Source organism: Nyctereutes procyonoides, unplaced genomic scaffold, assembly GCF_905146905.1.
Source record: "Nyctereutes procyonoides isolate TBG_1078 unplaced genomic scaffold, NYPRO_anot_genome, whole genome shotgun sequence".
NCBI lineage: Eukaryota > Metazoa > Chordata > Mammalia > Carnivora > Canidae > Nyctereutes > Nyctereutes procyonoides.
The window spans coordinates 30,545,358-30,560,160 of NW_026575142.1; the positions used below are offsets into that span (position 1 = coordinate 30,545,358).

The window sequence follows — 14,803 nt, forward strand, 5'->3', positions numbered from 1 at the left end:
CTCCCGGTGTATGGAGCCTGCTTCTCCCTCTGCCTGTGTCTCTGCCTCTCTCTGTCTCTCTCTCTGTGACTATCATAAATAAATAAATAAAAATTAAAAAAAAAAGTTTAAAAAAAAAAAAAAAGAACAAGCCTACCAGGATAATCTACCAGGATAGGGAAAAGTAAACTGGTTTCTAAATTTTAACCAAGAAGCTAACAACCTATGCTATTTTAGAAGAAATCTATCATATTCATAAAATGTCTAATTTTTTTTTTGGTTGTATGAACAGGAAATTTTTTTGAATTAGAGCCTAGAGATGAAGAAAACCCAAGGCTCAAGCATACTTCTTTATTGTGGTTTAACCACAGTGTCCATTAGAGGTTGAGGCTACTTTATACTGTTAAACACCAGATATATTACTAAAGCATGAATAAGACAAATCAGTGGTCATTGACAATGGTCTACATTCAAAGCACTCTACATTTGGATCATGATAACATTCACAACTTTGAGAAGCTTCTCAATAGCATGTGAAAAGTCATTGCAGTATGGGTAGGGTAAGGTGGCATAATCTGAATGTGGTTTACAGTAAAAAGACCTGGCACCAGAGTGTGTTTGTGGTCTACGGCCTGAGTTTTGGGTAAGAGTACTTTGGAATGATAATGCTATATCCATCATAGTTCATTTTACTTCTATCAGCTCACTTGAAGTAAGGACTAAAATAGAGCTTCTGGTACTGCCACATAGAGCAAAGTGATGGCCAGTGATGTGGATTTTCTGGTAAGAGGATACAAGGACACTGCTTGATCAAAAGTGATACAGGTCACTAGAAGATAAATCATGAAGAGAACACAGAGCAGAAGGTAGTAGGCTAAAAGAATGCCTGCTCTGTCTCAGGAAGGCAGATTTATATGCTGATATTGTGGTGGTGTCACATATGGAAACGATGTAGAAGGAAAATAAAAGTGAAAAATCAAGAGAAGGGTACTACATACAGTGCCCTGAAACGATGGAGAGATTTAGATAGAAGATGAGTCTGCAGGCTTCATAACTTCTCTGTGGAGTTTTCCTACAATCAGCTTGGATTACAGAGGTTCCCCAGGTGCATCCAGACAATTGAGGACATAAAACCTGTCCTATGTGTGAGAAGTATAGGTGAATCTTGGATGCACAGTAATATAAAATATAACACCAAATGCTTCAATGTGAGCATGTAGCATGGTGACTTATCCTAGAGGCCATGGAAAACATGAAATACTAAACGTTCTTCAAAATCTAATATTCCTGCCCTTTCTCCCAGGGACTAAATCTGAGATATCCTGACTTCTGAGTTTACCCAAGGAACTATAAAATTTCTCAACACTGATGAGATGAGTGAAATACTTTCGTTAACATAAGGTCCCAATTTATGAAGAAAAGGAGCTGAAATCATCTTGCTTTTGTATCATCTTTTGAACAGCCGAAGTATTAGAGAGAAATACAGGTGTCTCTAGAGCATGGAAGGCCGCTTTAGATTCTGTATGTCTTGGAATTTGGCCAATGTTAATATGTCAGGAAAATCTTTAAAAAGTGCCAAGTTAAAAAAAAAAAGTGCCAAGTTAGAAATCAAGTAAACACTCCTCCCCCTTGCCACTTCCTTGCAGGAAAATCATGTTTTTAAATGAACCTTCAGGAAAAACATTCTAAAACTTCCTTCCATTGATTGCTGGATCTAGCATTTAATCATATTTGTAGATTGATATCCTTGCTTACGTGCATTTTAACTTTTCCTTATTGCTACTTATCTCTCCCTTCCCTTCATTTTCTTCACTAAAATCTAAAGGAGCCACTTCAACACCTTGGTTATAAAGGTAATATTCAATCCTTCCTCCTCCTCTATTCTCCGCCCCTCACCCCTTACTGCCAGCTTCATGCAATCATCAGAGGATAAGACTGGAAAAGAACAGCTGTATTCTAGTCATGTCCAGTGAATTTCTGCAGAATGAACAGATGTTGCACGCAAAGCAGCCAAGCTGTCTCCTTAAAGGTTTCCACAGAATACCTCTTTCCTAGTACCCTTGGTGGGAGTGATACTTGCACAGAGCATCAATTCTATGAAATAAAGAACCTTAAGAAAACTCATTGGATGAAAGGAGTCCAACATATTTGGATATAATATATTCAAATATACTCAAGTCCAAAATACTAACTGTAAAAACACTACAAAGATAAATAAAAGGATAAAATGCAATGTTTATTTTGCTCAATTATCTTTCTTAGTACTGTCAATCTTGTTAGTCCTCAAACTAATTTAATTTTACTTTTATGTAAGTTTTAACTTCTTATCTTTGATGATGATTATTATTAAAAAGGAAAGCAATAGTAGTCACCTACCTAAAAAGTCATTTTATGTACTTAAAAGTGTTATTTTCATCAAGTGTCTAAACCCTTTTAAAAAAAGAAAATTTCAGTTAAAGGAAACTACTTCTATAATGTCTCTGTCAGGATTGAAAAACCTGCTTTTATTCTGATCCACAAATATTTATCACCGTACTGATTTTGGAACCCCATAAGAACTTCTTTTTCTAAAAGCTCTTTAATGATACCCCATTAACATTCATAATTTTTATCTAATTATAAATCCATCAATAAACATTCTGGTTATCATGAAGTTCCTTTTTTTTAATTGGAGTTAAATTTGCCAACATATAGCATAACACCCAGTGCTCATCCTGCCAAGTGCCTCCCTCAGTGCCCGTCACCCAGTCACCCCAACCCCCCGCCCACCTCTTTTGCCACCAGCCCTTGTTCATTTCCCAGAGTTAGGTGTCTCTCATGTTTTGTCACCCTCACTGATATTTTCACTCATTTTCTCTGCTTTCCTCTTTATTCCCTTTCACTATTTTTTATATTCCCCAAATGAATGAGACCATCATGCAGTTCTCTATATCCAAAAATCTCTTGATGATTAACTCTGTATATGTTGATTAGCTTCTACATCCCTCTATGTAACAATAGAGCTTCCAAAAAATTATTCCTAGATTTGAATATTTTTATGTATCCTCAATGCCGTGGCCATGGGTTTAATCATTATAGTCACTTGACAAGAAAATTATATTGAAGTAGTAATCACTACATATATCATGTGCCAGGAACTATTCTACACATTTTATAAGCATTAAGTCATGTAATCCTCAAAAATCTAATGATAGGTAGCAGTGTTTTCCCCCTATTATTATACTTGAGAAAACTGAGGCACAGAGAAGTAACTTTCCTTAGGTCACACAGCAATCTGGAATCCGAAACACTGGCAATTTGACTCTACAGTCTGTTCTCTCAACTACTGCATTCACTGCCTTTCTTCAGAAAGGCAAACGTGCGGTGTAATTTATTGTCTACCATATATCTAACATATGCAATGTATTTGATAGTTTGGACAGATAGAAAAGGGAAAGAAATTAGGATCCCTCCCCACAAAAAGTTCACCACATAAATAAATAAACCAAACAGGAAAAATACATTTAAATGACTATGAGGCAAAAGCTTATCTCAATGAAGATGTCAACAATTGTGATCAGGGAGATACCTCTATCAATTCTAACATTATTTAGGGACAAAGGTTTAAATAGGAAGCTTCTTCCAATGTATATTAACTCTACTTGGATATCTTGTAGCTTGCTTGCTTGCCTACTTCCTTAATTTGTCACTCTGTCTATCCATCCATCCACCACCCACCTACAATTACAATTTGAGAAAAACTTTTATCTCAAGAAGGAAATGTATGAATCTGAAATGAGAAAATAATTTTAATTTTCTAGATTTATAGCACCAATTCATTAAACATAGATTCTATTGTAACACAAATGACAGGATTGTACGTGGAGTAAATGAACTACACAAATAATAAGTTATGGATTTAAAGATATTTAGCAAACCAGATGGTAGTCAACAAGTTAAAACACACTCCTCCAAGAAGCAACATTCCACTGATAAATTTCTATTTCTAACGCTTTAAATTCTTTTGGTAACTGTTTTGTCATTATAAGACTGATTATATTGAAAGTTTTTTGCAGAATATTTGCAAAATACCCACAGTTTTGGAAAGGAAACAAAAGTCACCCATTTTCCCACAAGACAGTTCACAATTGAACTGCTGTCAAAAAATCTGGTATATATGTATATTTCCTCCTACTTTTAAAACTGAGATCATCTTCTCTTTAACAATTTGTAGATTGCTATTTTCACTCAACACTGGAAAATTAATATTTCCTCTGATGCATTATTTGAAGACACTTCAAATTACCACATAACATTCCTTCATATGGACAGACCATAACTGGTTGAAACTTTATTATTTTTTCAAGTTTTTCTATATTAGAAACAATGCTGGTACATAAATATTTCATTGAAATTAATGAGTATTTCCAAAGGATAAATTCCTTGATGTCAACATTAAAAACATTTATAAAATCTTGCTCTATTATTTTAGGTTACTTTCCACAAAAGTTGGGTCAGTTTAGCTCTCAGTATATGAGAATAGTCATTTGACCACAACCCCATCAATAATGAATGTTATTTTTAATCTCTGCCCATTTGGTAGATTAAATGGTTTTTCATTTTAATCTAAAGAAGTGTTTACTCACAAATAATGTCACAAATAATATGAGGTATATTTTTGCTTGTTTATTATTATATTTATTTTGAGACTCACCTACTTATTTTGGATCCTGTGGTCAGTTCTCTGGGTGGAATTTATGTTTCACTTTTAAGTTTTCCAATTTCAAATGTTATATACCAACCAATAGGAACCTTGTAACTATAAGTTGTACCAGGACAAATAATGAAGCTGATAAACTTATAAAAGCTTATAAACCAAAAAGTCCCTAAAGATTTCTACTATACAAACAAGCAATGTTGAAATTAATGAGGTTTTATAGTTTATACTAGGTTGCATTTATAAATTCCCCCACCGAGCATTCAAAACAATACAGAATCTCAGGTCAGAATATTTTGGTTCTTTTCACTGTTACACTAATCAATTCATAGTGTACATTTTATTATTTATTATATTCTAGCTATTAAAACTTTAGAACTGTTATTTGGCTCCTTTAAGATATTTGTTATTTTAAATGGTAGCTAAAATGAACAGATTTTAGAGACCATCTTGGGAAACACTACAAGTTTTGGTAAGTTTCATTTATAGTATGCAGCAATGAAGGAAACCCAACTTAGAAATTTACTATGCATTAGAGGATATTACTTCATGTATTTGGCAGTGAAATCTCTGTAAGTATTTACATGACTAGTACTCTTTATCCAAACTTGCCAAAGCCCTTAACTACTGCCCAATAGAGTACTTTACAAAATGTGCCTCAAGGTTAACCATTCTTCTTTACTTCTTTGAGATAGTCCCAGGTTAAAACTAGTCAATGCATTCCAGTAGATTTAGCATTTATCAAAGAAAACGGGTCCATGTTTAGACAATACATAACAGAGCTGTTATATTTATAAAATACCATAGGTGCAATGTGATTTTTACTGAACATAATTTATTTCCTATCATCAGGCCAAAACACGTCCCTGAAATCAAAGTACATTGGCTTACACTTGCTCCACCATTTTTTAAGCCTCTGAGCATGGATAAGTTATGTAAGCTCTCTGTACCTCATTTTTCTTATCTATAAAATATCAGAAACGACTATACCTAATGGAATAGATTTTATTTTTTGCTCCTAAATATTTAAAAAGTATATGGAAACAAACGAAAATGAAAATACAATGGTCCAAAACTTTGGAATGCAGCAAAACTATCTTAAAAGGGAAGTATATAGTAATACAGGCCTACCTCAAAAAGCAAGAAAAATCTCAACTACTCAACCCAACCTTACACCTAAAGGAACTAGAAAAAGAACAAGCCTGTAGAAGGAAAATAATAAAGATTAGAACAGAAATAAACGATATAGAAACAAACAGTAGAATGTATCAATGAAACCAGGAGCTGGTTCTTTGGAAAAATTAATAAAATCAGTAAACTCCTAGCAAACGTATCAAAAAGAGAAGAGAAACAACCCCAAAAAAATAAAATCATGAATGAAAGAGGAGTGATCACATGCAACATCACAGAAATACAAACAATTATAAGAAATTTATGAAAAATTATATGCCAACTAATTGAAATGGATTAGTTCCTAAAAAATATATATAAACTACCCAAACTAAAACAGGAAGAAATAGAAAACTTGAATGGGACGCCTGGGCAGCACAGTTGGTTAAGTGTCCGACTCTTAGTTTTGGCTTAGGTTGTGATCTCAGGTTGTGAAATCAAGTTGCACATCAGGCTCCATGTTGAGTGGGGAATCTGCTTGAGATTCTCTCTCCCACTCTCTGTGCCTCTCCCAATTGTGGTCTCTCTCTCTCTCTTTCTCTCTCTCTCTCTCTCTGTCCTCTCTCTAAGATAAATAAATAAATCAAAAAGAAGGAAAGAAAACTTGAACAGAGTGATAACCAGTAAATAAATTGAATCAGTAATCAAAAATCTCCCAAAAAGTAAAATTCCAGGGCCAAATGGCTTCCCAGGGAATCTACTAAACATTTGAAGAAGTGTTAATACCTATTCTTTTCAAACTGTTCCAAAAAATAGAAACATATCCGCATATCCACATATCCAACTCCTTCTACAAGGCCAGCATTATCTTGATTCCAAAACCAAGGACCCCACTAAAAAAGAGAATTATAGGCCAATATCCCTGATCAACATGGATACAAAAATTCTAAAGAAGAAACTAGCTAATCAAACACAATGTACAAATAATTATTCACCATAATCCAGTGGAATTTACTTCTGGGTTGCAAGGGTGGTTCAATATTCAAAATTCAATCAAGATGATACACAACACATTAATAAAAGACAAAGAACTATATTATCCTCTCAATAGATGCAGAAAAAGCATATGTAAAAGTACAGCATCCATTCTTGATAAAAACCCTCAACAAAGTAGAGATCGAGGGAACATCCTCAACACCATAAAGGCCATCTATGGAAATTCCACAGCTAATATCATCCTCAATGGGGAAAAACTGAGAGCTTTTACTCTATGTTCAGGTAAAAGACAGAGATGTCCAGTCTCACTATTACTATTTAACATAATACTAGAAAGTCCTAACCTTGGCAATCAGACAACAACAACAAAAAATACATCCAAATCTCAAGAAAGAAGTCAAACTTTCACTATTTGCAGACGACATAGTATTCTATGTAGAAAATTGAAAGTATTCCACCAAAAAACTGCCAGAACATATACACAAGTTCAATAAAGTCACAGGATACAAAATCAATGTACAAAAACCTGTCATTCCAAAAAAAAAAAAATCTGTCATTCCTATACACCAAAAACGAAGCAGCAGCAGAGAAATCAAGGAATCAATCTCATTTACAATTGCACCAAAAACTATAACACACCTAAGAATAAACCTAACTAAAAATGTAAAAGACTGGTTCTCTGAAAACCATAGAACACTCACAAAAGAAATTGAAGAGGACACAAAGAAATGGAAAAACATTCCATGTTCATGGATTGGAACAAATATTGCTAAAATGTCTATAGAACCCAAAACAATCTACACATTTAATGCAATCCCTATCAAAATACCCCTGGCATTTTTCACAGAGCTAGAGTAAACAATCCTAAACTTTGGATGGAAGCACAAGAGACGTTTAATAGCCAAAGCAAACTTGAAAAAGAAAAGCAAAGCTGGAGGCATGACAATTGTGGACTTCAAGTTATATTGCAAAGCTGTAGTGATCAAGAAAGTATGGTACTGACACAAAGACAGACACAGAGATCAATAGGATAGAAGAGAAAACCCAGAAATGGACCCACAACTATTTGGCCACCTAATCTTTGACAAAGCAGGAAAGTATATCCAATGGAAAAAAGACAGTCTCTTCAACAAATAATGTTGGGACATGCACTGGACAGCCATGTGCAAAGAATGAAGCCTGACCTGTTTCTTATACCTACACCCAAATAAATTCAAAATGGATGAAAGATCTAAATGTGAGACAGAAGTCGTCAAAATTCTAGAAAGCAACACAAGCAGTAACCTCTTTGACGCTGGTCATAGCAACTACTAGACACATCTCAGGAGGCAAAGAGAAACAAAAGCAAAAATGAGCTACTGGGACCTCATCAAGATAAAAACATTTCTGCACAATGAAGGAGACAACAACACTAAAAGGCAACCTTTGGAATGGGAGAAGGTATTTGCAAATGATATACCTGATGAAGGATTAGTATCCAAAATCTATAAAGAACTTGTCAAATTCACCCCAAAAACAAATAATCCAATTAATAAATAGCCAAAAGACGTGAGTAGACATTTTTGCAAAAAAGACATCCAGATGTTTAACAGACACATGAAAAATGCTCAACATCACTCACCATCAGGGAAATACAAATAAAAACTACAATGAGCTATCACCTCATACCTGTCAGAATGGCTAAAATGAATAACATAGGAAACAACAGATGCTGGTGAGAATGCGGAGAAAGGCGGTGGGAATGCAAACTGTTGGGAATGCAAACTGGTGCAGCTACTCTAAAAGACAGTATGGAGGTTATTCAAAAAGTTAAAAATAGAAGTACCCTATAACCCAGCAATTGCACTACTAGGTATTTACCCGAAGGATACAAAAACATGGATTTGAAAGGGCATGTGCACCCTGATATTTACAGCACTATTATCAACAATAGCCAAATTATGGAAAGAGCCCAATGTTTATCAACTGGTGAATGAATAAAGAAGATGTGGCACATATATGCAATGAAATATTACTCACACAAAAAAAGAATGAAATCTTACCATTTGCAATAATGTGGATAGAGCTAGATTGTATTATGCTAAGTGAAATAAGTCAGTCAGGGAAAGATAAATACCAAGTGACTTCACTCGTAACTGGAATTTAAAAAATGAAACAGATGAACATACGGGAGAAAAAAAAGAGAGAGAGGTAAACCGTAACTATAGAGAACAAACTGAGGCTTGATGGAGGGAGGTGGTCAAGAGATGGGTTAGATGGATGATGGGCATTAACAGGGTAGTTGCTGGGATGACCACTGGGTGTTATAGTAAGTGATGCATCACTAAATTCTACTCCTGAAACTAATGGCATATTAGTTCACTTGAATTTAAGCAAAAACTTGAAACTAAAATCAAAAATAAATAAAAATTTCAACTACGGAAAAAAAAACATCAAAAGGCCTATGATCATATGGAACAATGTAAAACTCATGAGTGGTATTAGTGATGAAAACAGATAAAAATCACATTCAAACAAAAATATTTATTCCAGTAGTAAACTGAGAGTAAATATTAGAATATATTTATATTAATATTTAAAACATCTCTGCAGTACAATTCAGAGGCACATACCGATAATTACAATTTTAATTTGGGGGGAAGCAATTTTGGATATATTCTGTACTATGACTGAAGAGCATCTATCACTACATTATTTACAATAGCTAAATGTGGGAAATGTATCTGATCCCCAATAATAAGGTCTTAGTAAATAAATTATGGTATAGTATACAATTAAATTCTACTTAGGAAACTAAAACTGTTACAGAGGGATATTAATAATACCTAAAATGTTAATTATTTATACATATATATAAATGGCATATATATGTGGAAATATAGACATACATAAATGGAGTATATATGGTAACTATTAGTAAAAACAAATACAGATGGGTAATTCTTGTCTTTTATATTTATCTTCAATTTTTGCATACATTAATTTCATAAATAACTTAAAATTAAAACATACTAGGCTTTACTCATTGCTTGGATATGGCTGGAAACTTAAGGAGGAAAAAAAAAAAGAAATCTTTCTCATAGCAATGTGGTGCAACAGAAATAGGAAGGTCTGTGGTGCTGAGAATATCCAGTCTGAGTCTTAACTTTCCCACCCTCCATGTGATTTCAGCTTCATCCACGAGCCATGTTTTTCACAATCTACAAAATGGTGATAGTAGTACCCACTTCACTGGGTTGTATGAAAAGGAAACAAAATCCTGCAAGTGAAAACCTGATTGTTCTCCATAGACTAGCACCTTAGCATGCATAGAAGAAGAAAAGGTTGACTGATACTTTAGACCTCAAGCAAACAAAATATTTCTCCTGTTTTTGTGGTTTATTTGCATCTTTTCACGGTATAGCAACCCAGTGGTGTCCTCTTTTTACTGTGTATTTACCCCAGGGACTACGTCAAATAGCACTATTTCAATTGGCAGTAAAATCACTAAGTCCGAAGACCCTCCTTGTAATCGCCCTGTATAGCTGCCATTTTTAGAATAACTTTTTGAAAGACAATAATGAAGCTTTATATTATTGAGATACTTGCAGGATCCCCAGGGGGCTCAGTGGTTGAGCATCTGCCTTTGGCCCAGGGCGTGATCCTGGAGACCCAGGATCGAGTCCCACATCGGGCTCCCTGCGTGGAGCCTGCTTCTCCCTCTGCCTGTGTCTCTGCCTTTCTCTCTCTGTCTCTCATGAATAAATAAATAAAATCTTAAAAAAAAAAGAGAGAGATTTGCAATATACAGTATAGCAACTCTCAAACTTATGATTATAGAACTATACTCTCTAAAAAATGATTAAGGACCCAAAGATCATTTGTTTCTTTTGCCTGTATCTACCAACAATTACTGTACTGCTAATTAATACTACAATTTTTAAAGTTATTATTTTTAAATGTAAAGTAGTAATAAACCTAATACATGTTAACATATAAAAAATTTTAATGAGAAATTATTATTTTTTGAAAACTATTTTCTAAAAACTAGTGAGAAGAGTAATGTTTTACTACATTAAAAAAACTTTGTAATATTTAATAAAAAGCCAGCTGTATCTTTATATAAACTACTCCTGAGGGGATCCCTGGGTGGCTCAGCGGTTTAGCGCCTGCCTTGGTCCCAGGGCATGATGCCTTGGTCCCAGGGCATGATCCTGGAGTCCCAGGATCGAGTCCCACATCCCTGCAGGGGGATGTCATGTCTCTCATGAATAAATAAATAAAAACTTAAAAAAAACCCACTACTCCTGAGTTCAATCTCTTACAATAATAGATTGCTTTGGTCACATTGCTTTGTTTCATTTATGTATTCTATTAGAAAATGCAGTAGTATAACAACAGTATTTTTCCTATTATTATGGATACTATCTTTTGGTACTACCTCAAAACTCAACAAGAAATAGTTTCTTAAAAGTTATTTGCCACGTAGAACGTGAAGTCACAGCAACGAATATTTCATACTCAACAAGGTTTAATCTATTGGTCTACCTGGCACTTTGCATGTTTTTTTTTAATCTATGCCTAATTTTTTAGCATCATGCAGTGTAATATCAGGCATAGAAAATATTGATTCATTGAGTTAGCAGATCTGCCAAATGTTAACAAATTTCATATGATACATTAAAAATCAGCATATTTGCATACATCATCACTATTATCCTCAGAAAAGTCTAACGTATTAAAGTATCAAGTTCACAGTGAAGAATACAAGTTTCCCAAAATTCTATTTTTTACTTGAAAGTATTAGTATCATCACTGGAAATAAACACTGCTATTTGTTTTCTTTGAGATGAATGATTCACTTCATATTTCAAGGAAAATGTCTGCTTGATTCCCAGCTTTGAACACCCATAATTTCTCTGTCAGATCTCTTTATTAATAGCTAAATGCTAAAACTTTTCTTATCTCAAACTTGAACCTTTATCACCATATTTAAGAGGAAAGTGTAATAGATTATTATTATTATTAATTATTTATTTATTTTTTTTGGTGGCTTTTAACAGTTTGTTTCTTCTTCCAAGTCCTCTCATATTCTTCGTTACAGGATGCCAGTCTTTTACCTCACCCATATTACTCTCTCCTGTGTGGCTCCGATGCTAATTTAGATTGTCCTTTTAAGCCAACTATTCTGCATGGGGTTATTAATACATAGAACTATATGATAGTATCCTATTAACTCTCAGAAATTTCATAAATATTTTTATATAGTGAAGTTTCCCTTATTTAGTGACACAGGAGGAACATGAATCATAGACCACTTTTTCACTTCTTCTTTATTTCAACACCAAATAAAGAACTCTGTTCTGTGATGGGCTCAATAAATGTAGATTTCTAAGTGCTCGGATGGCAGCTCAGCTGTGAATCCCCATATATTTAAATGTCGTCACATGCCAAGCACCCCTAGAAATAGCCCTCATTTATGTTCCTTCAGCCCTCAATAGTGAAAGCTCTAAGATTCTAAATTCTGGGTCAGTCATGTTACCAGTCCTAAATGTGCATTCTAGTGAAATTTTCTCAGTAATGAGGTTTAAGTGTCACAGGGTCGTTATCTATTTATTGAATATCCAATATGTACCATGAATTGTGCAAGTCACATGAAATAGAAAATGAATAATACTATATACTTCTGTTAAATGGTCATTTTCAAATTAATTTTTATGTATGGAAAGAATCACCATTTTCATTAAAAGACCATCTTTTCCCCAAAGCATATGTGGTGATCTACTTCTGTACACTGTAGTCTATCCTACTGGTTGCCTTTTTGATCCTTGAACCAATTCCATTCTCTATTAACTCCTCTAACTTTATGATGACTCCCCAAATTTGATAGCATGTGTTCTTCTTAAAGACTATTATAGCTATGCTATGTCCTTTGAATTTCCATGTAAATATTAGAATTATCTAATGTCCATCAAAATGAAAGACAATGCTTGTATATAAATTAGAATAGTAATAAACCCATAGATCAATTATATTCTCCATTTATTTAGCTCTTCACTAAGTTCTCTAAGTAATTTTTTAAGGCGGAATATCTCACATCTTTGAATTCGCTTCTAGGTATTTTATGTTTTTATGCTATTGTAGATGGTACTTTCATTTATTTATTTTTTAAAGATTCTATTTATTTATTCATGAGACACACAGAGAGAGAGGCAGAGACCCAGGCAGAGGGAGGAGCAGGCTCCAAGCAGGGAGCCTGACGTGGGACTCGAACCTGGGTCTCCAGGATCACCCTCTGGGCTGAAGGCGGTGCTAAACCGCTGAGATACCCGGGCTGCCCTAGATGGTACTTTTAAATGTTCATTTTATACTTTTTTGTTACTAGAGTATAGAAGTTAAGTGATTTTTATATATTGACCTGTATCTATAGTTGACCATTCTGGAGCTTTTTTTAATTCTTTCTGCAGTTATGTGCTTTCATTTGGAATTATTTTCCTTCAAGTAAAGAAATTTCTTTAGTATTTCTTATAGTGAAAGTTGCCATACAGTTGTTTTTGTAAAATATTTATTTTTGTTTAACAATATTTGTTTAAGGGCAGCCCGGGTGGCTCAGCGGTTTAGTGCTGCCTTCAGCCCAGGGCCTGGTCCTGTGGTCCCGGGATCGAGTCCCACTTCGGGCTCCCTGCATGGAGCCTGCTTCTCCCTCTGCCTGTGTCTCTGCCTCTCTCTGTGTGTGTGTCTCTTGAATAAATAAATAAAATCTTAAAAAAATATTTGTTTAAAATAAATATTTGTATTTATTTTGTACAAATTTTTGAAGAACAGAGTACAGAATCCTTTGTTGACTTTTTTTTTGTCCTTTTATTAATATCACTTCATGTTTTTCTTACTTCTGTAGGACAAAGTCTGTTGTCAGTCTTAGTGTTGGTTTTCTAAAGGTAATGGATATAGTTTACTTGGGAGTATTTTTAAGATTCCTTTTTATCTTTAGTTTCAAATATTTGCCTCCACCCTGCCTTGGTGATGTTTCCTTTATATCTATACCACTTAGATACTGATAAGTTTCTTAAATCCGTAGATTGATATATTTTATCATATTTGAAAAAAGGCTCAAGCACTATTTTTCTGTTCTGTTTCTTCTCTTTCTGAGATCTTAATCATTTGTATTTTTGTCTCTCTTGGCAGCATGACACATCTTTTACAATATTATTTTCTTTTTCTTGTACCTTTTTTTTTTTAAATTATGCTTCAGTGTGTATGTTTTCCATTAGCCTGATGTGAGTTCACAAATTCTGTCTTCAGCTGAATCTAGATTCAGTTAATCCTCATCCAGTGAAGTTTTAATTCCACTATTGCATTTTTCAGTTCTAAAATGCCCATTTGTTTTTTATAAATATTTAAACTTTAAACAGTATCACCATGTGTAAGACAAGTTAGGTCAAATTTGCACTGTTTCAGACACTATTCCCTTACCAAAGTTTACTGTTTCTTTCAAGTGGCCATTTTGGAGAGATACAACTATACTAAAAGCTACAACTCTATCCTTTGAGTACCTGTAAAACTGTGCCTTCCCTTTGTTTAGGAAGTTTAACACCAATCTTGGCCTTGTGAGACTACTGTCTAAACTTCACTATCTCTTATTGGTTTCCTTTAACCCAGCCCATACCTTTGCAAATATTTCCTTTATTAAGTTTTCCCTTATAGTCACTTTTTCTGTGTTATCTTTTTACTGCAGGAATGTTGTCTGATTGATAATGCTAATGGAAAAAAAAACTATGAAAAATGTAATGTATTTAAATACTGAAAATATTTTCAAAACAGAACCTTACCCAAAATTCAACTTAGTAGAAGCAGTGAAATAGTATGAAAATTACATATTTTGAAATATCTGCATGGGCTGTTTCTCAGACAAAAATAGATGAAACAAATTTAATCATGTTAAGAAAGCATCACATGTTTCTCAAAAGATTTCTACAGAGTAGCTTAACATAGTAGCGCATATACCATTTGGTAGGAATTAAATATATGTGGATATGAGAGGCA

At 34.0% G+C, this 14,803-nt stretch overlaps 1 protein-coding gene across 5 annotated transcripts in view; it reads right to left on the reverse strand.

Annotated features, from left to right (window-relative positions):
* GALNT13 (polypeptide N-acetylgalactosaminyltransferase 13) overlaps window positions 1-14,803 on the reverse strand; it is a 539,320-nt gene that overhangs the window by 332,463 nt on the left and 192,054 nt on the right. The gene's annotated exons all lie outside the window — the stretch shown is intronic.